We start from the raw sequence: 12,615 nt of genomic DNA on the forward strand, positions 1-12,615 counted from the left end.
TGAGTTTTCAGCCACTCAGTCAATTGTAATGATTTCTCATCACTTGACTTCTCAAATTTACTTACTTAATGCATGCACACATACATACAAACCAATATGCCATGAAGCAGGTGAAGTATATATTGAGAAAGTGCAAGCTTTCTAATTCTGGTCTGGGCAAGAGGAAGTCAGTAAGATGGATTGGGTTGATAGGGAAAACAACCATCTTAGAGCCTCCTCTCCTTTGAATGTGGACCATTCAAAACATACAACACAACGACAATGCTTACAAATAGTGCGTTATGGGTAGATTCGGAAAGACACAGTCTGGTCTCAATAGTCTCTTCGGTTTATATAGACTTACTTTAGCTTAGCATTTTAGCTAGCGTTGAATTATCAGTCTTAAAGAAGGTCTCATCAATTACAGGGTAACCCTCTAAATTTATGGCAGTCAGTGAATGTCACTCAGATTAAAAAAAAATCAAGTATTCATGCAACATCACCTTTAAAATATGTGGCTAACTGCTGGAAGCTATTAAAAACCAAATAAACAACAGAGATTACACTTCAAAGAAATGTCAACAGTTTTTCCTCTCCGAGAACAGAAGTTTTCTGCGTATAGCCACATCCACATCTGGAAAATGCTTATGGCTTTGCACGTCTTTTATGGTCAAATGAAATTATTGATTTTTTAAAATTTCTTGATGGATTAATGCAATCTTCGTATCAAAGGTAAACTAATATACTGGTTAAAATCTTCTGGTAATAACAATAAAGGATGATTTAAATCACAGGGTTACATCCCCATGATAAATTCAAGAGGCAAAACAGAATGGAATAGCACTCCACCTTTGAGAGAGCTTTTCAACAATTTTACATTTCTGAATGTAAATGAAAATGCAATACTTGGCTCCTCGTGACCTATCTTTATGTAAGCACAATTAATTCTTAAGTTGATGTGAAGAGAAAAGAAATGCTGTGCAATGCCAACTTAAAGTTCAAATGAGCATACCTACTCCAATTAACTAGAAACAGATTTCAAAAATAGTCCAGTAGATTTAATGGTGGCATAACTTCCAAAAGAATATTTCAAAACAGCTAAGACGTGCATATGAGCCTCCACAAATTTTCATTGTATTTATAGATGTCTGATTTCAGGTTATATACTTTAGTCTGCGCTAATTCTAACAAGGAATGCATAAACTGCAAAACAGTAAGGGTTATTAATTTGACATCAGTTTACAATTAACATGGTGATACCAATTTGCCACATGGACTGACAAGAAAAATTAAAGTTTGCTCCATTATTATCAAAACATGGACAATATTTTTTTCTTAAAACATTATTTTTAACAATTCACAATGCTTGTGGTAAAAGAAAAGAATTACAATGTGTAATGACAAAATGCAGACTTCTCGAGACAGTCCAAGAATTAAAACAAAAGGATATGCTTAAACTGGAAGAATATAATGTAGACATATAGCAAGCGCTCTATAATCAGATTACAAAAAAAAGAAACTCTAGTCTAACTGCTGTAGAATAGGAAAGCAGATTTATTTTATTTATTTATAAATGAGTAACAAGGAGATTCTTTCACACTAAACCAGACAGTAATTATAAACACGGGTTGGTTAAATTCCCTACACCCTACCCAAGGAAATGAGCTCCCCTCTTTTCCAAACATTGTCATCCATTTATTGAGCCTCTTTTGGACTTGATTTTATTAAAAAATCTCTAAGCACACATCTGTAACCTCCAAACAATGTGACCTTGTTAAGCTCACTATGCCTGAATACTCATTACCCCCGAATTTGCAGGTAACCTTACCAAGCAGTTTTTAAAGTAGCTATTGGATTAAGAGGGAAGATTTGGAATTTTTTTTCCATTACAAAAAACATACATTGTGGTGCAACAGTACGGGAAGCAAACAGTAACCCCCTCAGTAGTTTTGGATAATTAGTTACTTAAATTTTCTGAGGTGAATGTGGTACACTGTGAATGAGGAACATTATTGCGTGTATTCTGAAATACCTGAATATAATCTTGGCTAACACTGAAATTATAAATATGGGAATAAAGTGTCACATTTAAAATCATTAGGGTTTATCAGTACAGTACGACTGAGTTCCTCATTTACGTAGCTATTTTATTAAAAAAAAATAGGGGATGAAACTGCTTATATTAGCTCGTGTCAGATATCAGATTTCAAAAAAACTTTAACACAGTAGACACTATTAAAACATCATTATTAGAGTTGTCATGCTTGGGTGGTTTGAACTAAAGTGAATTTCATGTATTTGCTGGGAGACAGCAATAATAAATCCTGGAGCTTGTGTTTGTAAGAGCTGACCTAGCGTCCTCTAGAAGAGAGTCAGAGGAGTGGTACAATAGAATGGGGGAGAGAGAAAAAATTCTTTGTTGAAAAGCCAACTGGAGATGGACACCAACTGTCACCAAAACTTGCCAGTCCCACATAGTAAACAATACACTTCCAGGATTGACGTGTCTAACATGTTGTGTCTGAATTGGAGTTCACATACCTGGTCACTAAACTTGCAGAAGTCTGCACTTTGCCCAGTACATTCCTTCTGGTTAACAGACTGTTCACTCCTACAAAGTAGTAAACTGGCCTTCAGTGGTCAGATGAAAACAATCCTATCTGGGGATGGATTAACCTAGGGTCAAAAACTCTCAAATAAGTCTTTCCTTAGGCTTGTATCTCTGGACTTCTTTACTCTTTTTTTTTTCTTTTTTTTTAAATAATCAACTTCTTCACTGTGGCACAAAGAAAGCACTAAAAATAGTAGGCAGGGAGACAATTACATTCTCACTTCCAGATAACTGTATCAATTTACAGATAACTCATCTTTTAAATGTCAAATACTCTCCAATTAAAAACTCTGAATTTGGAGATGGAGCTTCAGACTTGGGAACCTGGTTCTGCTAATGACTTGTTATGGGCCACCCACTTACCATTTCGATGCTTTGATTTATCCTCTGTAAAATGGGGATTAAATCACATTGTCCTGAGAAACTGTGTCAGTTAAGCTATAAGCTCGTCTCTAAACTGTAAGCTCGTCTCTAAGACTGCAAGCTCCTTGTGACCAGGGAATGTGTTGACCAACTCTGTCGTACTGTAGTATCCCAAGTGCTTGGTACAGTGCTCTGCATTTAGTAATGCACTCAATAAAAGTGATGGATTGATTGATTGATAATTATGTCCAAAAGAATATCGAAGATCCCGGAAGTAAAGAGGGTATATAAAGAGCACTTTACGATCATGTTTTTGTTTTGTTTTGCATGACACTTAAGAGCCATCTTTACTTCATGAACTTTCACCACATGTGCAGTAAATTGCAAAATAGTGGAAACTGTTTGGTAAGACAAAGGAAATTAAACTTTTTTGGGGGCCACACTGACCTTTTAACTGAACTTTTGAGGTTTCCATCAAATGGAAGACACAAAATATGATCCCTACTTTTGACTTTTTCAAATTATCTTAATATCAGTGGGACATTTTCAAAATCAAATAATGATTATTAGGTATTCTCAATGGATTAACAATTATTAAACAATCTCAATGGATATGACATTTTACTTTCAAATTGTTTAAGGGCAGAAACTGTGTCTGCAGGATTCTGAAACCCCACAACCCCTAGTACCATGCCAGACAATCAAATGGAATTAAATAACGGATATGAAAAGACATTAGGCTATTAATCTAAGGGTAAGATTTGTGTGTTTTCACATGCAACTCTCAGTAACAGGGGGAGAGTATAACCTTGCAATTGTTGACCCCTATTCTTTCTCCCATCCTATGTCACCAGGAGTGTCCCTCCATTGGCTTGCATGGTGGTCATAGAATACTCTTTCTCAGGGTCATTAGGTGACTCTTCTTCCTTTCCTTAACCTTTCTTTCACTATGGGCATCCCAAAATGATCAATTCTGGGTCCTCTACTTACCTCATTCTACACTCATTTATCTTGGGAATGTCATCCACTCACAAGATTTTGGCTTTCACCTCTGTGTAGATGACTTAGATATTTATATTACCAGTACCATTCTCTTACTTGTTTGACATTCCCATATCTCCTCTTGTTTCTAGGGGAACTTTTTCTGAGCTCCTGGCACATCTCTACCAAACCCACTAGCAAGGGAAACTCAAAATGTACAAAGCTGAACTCATCTTCTCTACTAAACATTCCCCTCCTCCTTTCCCATCAGTGTCAACAATTCCACTATCTTCCCTTTCCCAAAGCCACAAACACAAGTTTGTGGAGGTAGCAGCGGTATGGATTCTGTGGCAGTGCTACTTTGACTCACAGGAGATAGTAATTAACTCCAAGCTTGTTGTGGGCAGGGAATGTCACTGCTTATTGTTATGTTGTACTTTCTCAAGTGCTTAGTACAGTGCCCTGCACACAATAAGCACTCAATAAATACAATTGAATGAATGCATGAATGAATTCCTCTGTTCACCTTAGCCATTGCAGGGGATTGCTGTTTCCCCATCTCCTTCAGCTGTTCCTTTGGACAGAGTACAGAGACGCAATCAATCAATCAGTCAATCACATTTATTGAGCCCTTGTTATATATATGCAGAGCACTGTACTAATTGCTTGGGAAAGTACAAGAGTTGGTAGACACGTATAACAAAGAAAAGCAGTCTAGTCTAGTGAAAAGAGCACAGGACTGGAAATTCGGAGACCTGGGTTCTCATGCTATTTCCACCACTTGCCTGCTGTGCTACCTTGGGTAAATCACTTAACTTCTCTGGGCTTCAGTTTACTCATTTGTAAAATGGGGATTAAATACAGCTCCTCCCTTCTTCTTAGACTGTGAGCACTTTGTGGGACTTGTCAGCCCTATAGGAGCAGCAAATTCATGACATAGTGCCTGCCGACAAGGAGCTTCACTATTCATTTTTAGTTTTGCATGATAGACTTGAGGGCATCTTCAAAAATGTTTTTCTGCCTTTTCTTAGGTATCTCCATTGGTTTCACTGGGAGTAGAATATTTGCTTTGGGATACTGGAATCAATCAATCCATTAGTCAATGGTATTGAATGTTTACTGTTTGCAGAGCACTGTACTAAGTACTTGAGAGAGAACAGTACAATAGAGTTGGTAGGCACATTCCCTGACCACAAGGAGCTTACAGTCTAGATGGGGAGACAGACATTAAAATTGCGGATACATACATTAGTGCTTAGGGGCTGAGGGTGGGGTGACTATCAAGTGCTCAAAGGGTACAGATCCAAGTGCCTAGGTGACACAGGAGGGAGAGGGAGAAGGGGAAATGAGGGCATGGTCAGGGAAGGCCTCTTGGAGGAGATGTGATTTTAGTAAGGATGCAAAGATGGGGAGAGTGGTGGTCTGTCATATAAGATCAGGGAGGGAGTTCCAGGCCAGAGGGATGACATGGTGTCCCGAGGTGACCCTTGGGTACCGGCCATCTCAAGGTAAAAAGCTATCTCGTGACCACCTGAGCCAGCAGGCGGAACTCGGAAGTGAGGGTGGGATACCGCCCCCATGACCAAATCTGCTAGATTGACAGCCCAAACTGGGAATACAGAAGGTGTCCCTCGCCCCCGTGCCAATCAAATTAGGTATGGAGGAGGGCAGAGATTGGATAGACTGAGGCCGGAAGCTGGAATGGCCTAGGGGCACAGGCAATAAATACCTGTCGCCTCTGACCTTCGGGGTCAGAACACCAGGACATGCAGCAGCAGCAGCCCACGTGTCTCTCCTTGCCCAGAAGGCCAGATGCCCGCTCTACAACCAGAACCAACACACTGAGGCAAGGGCCGCGGGATGGGTGAGTGTCTCGTGGGTGGGACCCAGGTACCCTGCTGCTGATGGGAATCATGAATGGATTCCTCCCATGTAGGGAGAGCACATTGTGAGAGCTAGCCGCCCACCACGTGTGCGGATAATGTAATTAATTCTTCCCATGTGGGAAAGTAAGTGGATTCTTCCCAAGTGGGAAGTGCACATGGGTGAGAGCTAGCCGCCTCACCCACGCGCGATTAACGTATGATTGTGTTCCTCCCGTGTAGGGAAGCTCTAATATTGCTAATTGATTATATTCCTCCCGAAAGGGAAGTTCAATCCATTGTAATCCATTGCAATTACACAAATTCAATTCGCCTCGCGGAATAAATTTTATATAAACTCAGGCTTTCCGTCCCTGGCCCCTCTCTCTCTCTCTCGTCTCACTGATCACTGAACGAACCCGTCCCCGGACGACGGGTGACACATGGGCAAGGGTCAGATGTGAGATAGATGAGATTGAGGTACAGTGAGTAGATTGGCATTAGAGGAGTGAAGTGTGCAGTCTGGATTGTAGAAGGAGAGCAGCAAGGTAAGGTAGGAGGGAGGGAGCTGGTTCAGTGCTTTAAAGCCCATGGTAAGGAGTTTCTGTTTGATGTGGAGGTGGATGGGCAACCACTGGAGGTTCTTGAGAGGAGAGATGGGGACTGAATGCTTTTGTTTGAAAAATGATCCACACAGGGAGTGAAGTATGGACTGGAGTGGGGATAGACAGGAGTCAGGGAGGTCAGCGAGGAGGCTGATGGAATAGTCAAGGTGGGATATAAATGAAAATAAATTATTGGAGCTACGTAGTAGCAATTTGCATGGAGAGGAAAGGACAGATTTTAGCAATGTTGTGAGGTAGAACCAACAGGATTTGGTGACAGTTTGAATATGTGCATTGAATATAGGAGATGAATTGAGATCTCATATCCCATCTAGAAAAGTTGATATTTGACAATCACTATCTTGATTAGTGCTCATACAATGCTAGGTTGTTAGAAAACACTCAAATAAGTATGCATTTTCACCAGACCTGGAGACTCTTCCATTGATCATGTGAATATACTTTAAACATTAAGATATTTTCTATATTCGTTCTTATTCTCATCAAGGTGGGAAGCACAATAATCCTGGAAAATTCCTTGTATTTGACTTCAGCTCACAGTCATTCCTTCCCCATTTTTTAAGGTGAATGAAGTTGTGCCCTTGCATCTTTGAAATGATGTGGAATTTCTAAATGTCATTTTCTATGACTTGATTTCATAGGTATAAGAAGTACTGTACGTTCTTCAGTCACTGTCTTATTGCGAATGGCAGGATTGGTGTATGCTCATTAAGAGCTTTTTGAAGAAGTATTTCTGTCTATTGGATGTTAATAAGTGTCAATCCCATTTATTCATATACCTCAGTACAGGTGTCAATGATTGTTTGAAGATCTGCTTATCAGTGTTTTGAGGTTCAATGGTTTTAATTCAAAGCTGGCTAAGATTGAATATATTTTCATTTGTTTTTAAAATGTAATTCTAATCCAAATGAGAGTGCATTTGTGGTCAAATAAAGCAATATAAAAATGATCAAGAAGGATACTGGAATAATAATGCAGACATGCTAATTTCCCATTTTAATCTTGATCTGTATTAGATTCAATTCTGAGACCCAAGGATAGAACAGGTAGGGAAGATGGTACTGCTGGTGTTGGAATTTTTAAGGATGTGTTCCGGGGACTGATAAAACCAAAGCACAATTGGTGTCTTCTGCATTGTATACAGATGCAGATTGTCCCATATGCATTGTCACATTTGTTACCCTTAGTTACGGATGTTTTGTATCCTATCTCCTGATGTTGCAATCTTCTTGAATCTCCTCTTTGTGGACAGTCACCCCATCAGTGATTGCTACATGCTAGGTGGATGTGTCTTCTGCTGCTGTCTCCCAAGGGTTCACATCATTTGATAATTATTTTAATGATATTTGTTTAGGCTTAACATGTGCCAGGCACTGTACTATGCATTAGGATAGATACAGTCTAATCAGGTTGGACACAGTCCATATACTGCAAGGGGCTCATAGTAATAATAATTATGGTATTTGTTAAGTGCTTACTATATGCCAGGCAAAGTACTAAGCACTGGGGTGGAACCAGCAAATCGGTTTACAGTTTCAATCCCCATTTTACAGGTGAGGTAACTGAGGCACAGAGAAGTGAAATGACTTTCCCAAGGTCACACAGCAGACAAGTGGCAGAGTCAGAACTAGAACCCAGGTCGATGCCCTATCCACTAGGCCATGCTGCTACTCCCTTCATTTTTTTCTTCACTTAAATTATTTATTCCATCCATCTTTATTATGGTGACCCCCCTTTGTAGTTCACCACTGAGCAGCCTTCTGGGGCTTCTAATGTCCTTCACTTTCCTCACATATTCTGCCTAGTGAAGGTGTGGTGTGCAAAATTCCTTACAGTCCTCTCGACTAAGCTGGGTATGGGCAGGGAACATATCTGCTAATTCTGTTGTACTGTATTCTCCCAAGCACTTAGTACAGCACTCTGCACATAGTAAGCATTCAGTAAATATGACTGGTTGATTGATTTATGTGAAAAGGATCACTTTCACATAAATGAGCTGACTGTGTCCCAGGACATCATGGCCTGGAACACAGGGAAGCGGCATGGCCTAGTGGAAAGAACACGGGCACAGCAGTCGGAGGACCTGGGTTCTAATTTGGGATCTGCCATGTACTTGCTGTGTGACTTTGGGCAAGTCACTTCACTACTCTGTGCCTCAGTTCCCTCATCTGCAAAATGGGATTCAATACTTGTTTTCTCTCCCCCTTAGACTGAGCCCCACCCATGTGGGACCTGATTATCTTGTATCTACCACAGTGCTTAGTACAAGGCTGGACAAATACCACAATTATTATCATTGGTTGTGAATCTTGCCTTGACAATTGATGTTAAATATTGCAAGTAAGTTATGTGTTGGGGCTGCTCTTAAAGTCAAATGTGGTACCTTTCATAGGTCCAGGTCTCATGATCATAAAGGACACTGGACACTCCAATTGCCCCTTATAAACAATCAGTAGTGTTTACTGTGTGCAGAGCACTATTCCCTGGGGAGAGTACATTAGGGGTGGAAGACTTACCACCACCAGTTTAATTTTAATTTCAATGCCATGTTGGTCTCACACTGTCAGCCTCCTTGATTCAATTTGTGACTTCCTTCAATATCCTTGAGTCACTGGACAATGTGGCAGAATTCAATTCTATGTCACTTCCTATCATAGCTCTCATTTGGATCTGGTCCTTGGCTAGCTGATTATTTATCTTCCTTTGCTTGGTTTGAATTATATCTTGGATGCAGCATGGCCTAGTGGAAAGAGCCCAGGACTAGGAGTCAGGAGACATGGGTTCTAGTCCAGACTCTGCTACTTGCATGCAACCTGACATTGGGCAAGTCACTTAACTTCTCTGTGACTCAGTTACCTTATTTGTAAAATAGGGATAAATTACATGTTCTCCCTCCCTCCCTATTTGACTGAGAGTGCTGTCTGGGACAGGGACTGTAAACAATCTGATTATCTTGGCTCTTCCTCAGTGCTTGACACATCTTAAGCACTCAATAAGTACTATTATTATTATTATTATTACAAAACCAACTATTATCAACAGCAGTAGCATTTCTGAGTAGAGATGCAGCATGGCTTAATGGAAAGAGCAAAGGCTTGGGAGTCAGAGGTCATGGGTTCTAATCCTGGTTCTGCCACTTGTTAGCTGTGGACTCTGAGCAAGTAACTTAACTTCTCTGTGCCTCAGTTACCTAATCTGTAAAATGGGGATTAAGACTGTGAGCCCCATCTGGGACAACCTGATTACCTTGTATTTACCCCAGCACTTAGAACAGTGCTTGGCACTTACTAAGCACTTAACAAATACCATCGTTATTATTATTACTTTGGGAAGATCATGGTATTAGTTACTTGAGAACACATAATAGGAGTCAAAGACATGTCTAGTGCAGGAGGCAAGTGGACACAAAAATGCAAATCCTGAAGACTCCTGAATTCAAGATTATTCATTCATTCATATTTATTGAGTGCTTACTGTGTTATCTTCCAAGGTGCACAAGTGTTAGCATCAGAGCCAACTAACAGATATGATAGCAGTGGTGAAATAGAATATTACTCAAGGTAATTCTCCTCTAAGGACATATTTCATTTTATGTAATATGCAGTGAACAAGAGTGACACATTTAATTTGGACATCATTCTTTAAATACTCCCAAACACCCAAAACCAACATTTGAATCCAAGTCCAACTTTATATATGAAAAACTGCCTCCTTGTAGGGTTTACTACTATTTGAGGTAGTTCATTCATTCAATCAATCATATTTATTGATCACTAACTGTGTGCAGAGCACTGTATTAAGCACTTGGGAAGTACAAGTTGGCAACATATAGAGACGGTCCCTACCCAACAACGGGCTCACAGTCTAAAAGGGGGAGACAGACAACAAAACAAAACATGTAGACAGGTGTTAAAATCGTCAGAACAAATAGAATTAAAGCTATATTCAAATCATTAACAAAATAAATAGAACAAACAGAATAATAAATATGTACAAGTAAAATAAATGGAGTAATAAATCTGTACAAATATACATATATATATAAGTGCTGTGGTGTGGGGAAGGAGGTAGGGTCGGGGGGGATGGGGAGGAGGAGAGGAAAAAGGGGGCTCAGTCTGGGAAGGCCTCCAGGAGGAGGTGAGTTCTCAGTAGGGCTTTGAAGGGAGGAAAAGAGCTAGCTTGGCGGATGTGTGGAGGGAGGGCATTCCAGGCTAGGGGAAGGACATGGGCCAGGGTTTGACAGCAGGACAGGCGGGAATGAGGTACAGTGAGGAGGTTAGTGACAGAGGAGCGGAGGGTGTGGGCTGGGCTGTAGAAGGAGAGAAGGGAGGTGAGATAGGAGGGGCCGAGGTGAAAGAGAGCCTTGAAGCTAAGAGTGAGGAGTTTTTGCTTGATTCGTAGGTTGACAGGCTGCCACTGGAAATTTTTGAGGAAGGGAGTAACATGCCCAGAGCATTTCTGTACAAAGATGATCCGGGCAGCAGAGTGAGGTATAGACTGAAGTGGGGAGAGACAAGAGGTAGTTCCAATCACTGAAACATAACAATAATAATGGTACTTGTTAAGCACTTACTATGTACCAAACACTGTTCTAAGTGCTGGGATAAATACAAGTTAATCAGGGTGGACACAGTCCCTGTTCTACATGGGGCTCACACTCTTAGTCCCCATTTTACAGATGAGTTAACTGAGGCCCAGAGAAGTAAAGTAACTTTCCCAAAGTCACTCAGCATACAAATGCCAGAGGTGGTTTTAGAATCTATGTCTTTCTGACTCCCAGGACCATGCTCTATCTACTAAGCCATGTTGCTTCCCATAGCACTTGAGGAGGAAAAACTCCTGCCCTCCAAAATTTTATTACTTTCTCTGGAAATATATATTTTCCCTCAAAACAAAAGCATTTGATTATTAGTAGAATTCCTCCAGAACTGAGATTTGGACCTATAAGATTCTAGTAGTGGTGTGGAGATACCATGGAACTTTTCCTTCCAGGTCTATCTAGAAACTTAGACATCAGGAAAAACCACCCCCCTCTTGGCTGAGAAAGACTAACATTGTGGTTAAAGGAAACAGACCTAGAAGTGGGGAAATCTAGGCCTTTTTATTTTTAAATGCCCAAATGCTTACCAGCTGACCTTCCCTTTACTGCAGGTCTGGGAACCAAGGTGCACACAATAAAGTTCAAACCAATCAAGTGCTTTCAGCTGTTCTTGTGCAATGAATTTTTAAACATTTGGTCATTAAGCTCAATCTATATGCAGGTCAGTTTTTTTTAACAGGATGAGAACAGTGTGAGAGCAGATGCCAGGGTACTGACTCATGAAAAGGGGATAGTAAAGAAGCTCAGAGTGTATATATATCGGTCCACCCATCAGATGCATTTTATCCAGTTCTTCTGCTTCGCCACCAGCCTTTTAGAGAGCTGTGATGATCAGGAACAGCTATTACCTTTTGGTGCCATTTTTTTTTCATTAATTGAATAGAAGCCTAAAAGCCATGCAGCGATCACTCATAGTACAGTTATGGTTTTAACTCAGGTCTCCATTGATCTCTTAAGACAGTATCTCTGAGAGGAAATAAGTCTATTGTGTTTTATGAGTGGATGACATATTGTTTTATTAATGCCCAAACAGTGCATACTGGATTTTCTTACTTTTACTTTTTCTTGAACGTCAATGAAGTAAGTGAAAGATTTCAGTGGCAAAGATTTTAAATCACTTAACTATTTCCTTTGCTACATTCTGGCTGCCATATGTGTGAAAATGGCCTTAATGTTGATATCGTGAGGTCAAAATGCAAGGTTGTTTTGAAGTTGGGAGGATATGACACAGTATCCTAAGAATCAACTGGGAAGATGATCTTTAACAACAGATGGCCCAATTCAGTTAAATAGTTCAAATCACTGATTTATGATAACAGTTGTGGAATTTAAGCGCTTACTATGTGCTTAAGGCTGGGGTAGATATAAGATACATTTAGCTGCAACATTTATTTAAGTACATGCTTTATGATTGTGCATTTTTTCAAAAAATCATTGAGATTCTGTAAGAGTTTATGTTTCTGAATTAGGATTTGAACATAAGTGGGCTGTATGAACAGGGATGATGGAAAAATAAGACATTGCAAACCAACAGCAGCTTGATGATTTAAAAAAACACAAAAAACTCTCCAAAGCAAACAAAAGGCCAACAAT

Source organism: Tachyglossus aculeatus, chromosome X1 (assembly GCF_015852505.1).
Source record: "Tachyglossus aculeatus isolate mTacAcu1 chromosome X1, mTacAcu1.pri, whole genome shotgun sequence".
NCBI classification, from domain to species: domain Eukaryota; kingdom Metazoa; phylum Chordata; class Mammalia; order Monotremata; family Tachyglossidae; genus Tachyglossus; species Tachyglossus aculeatus.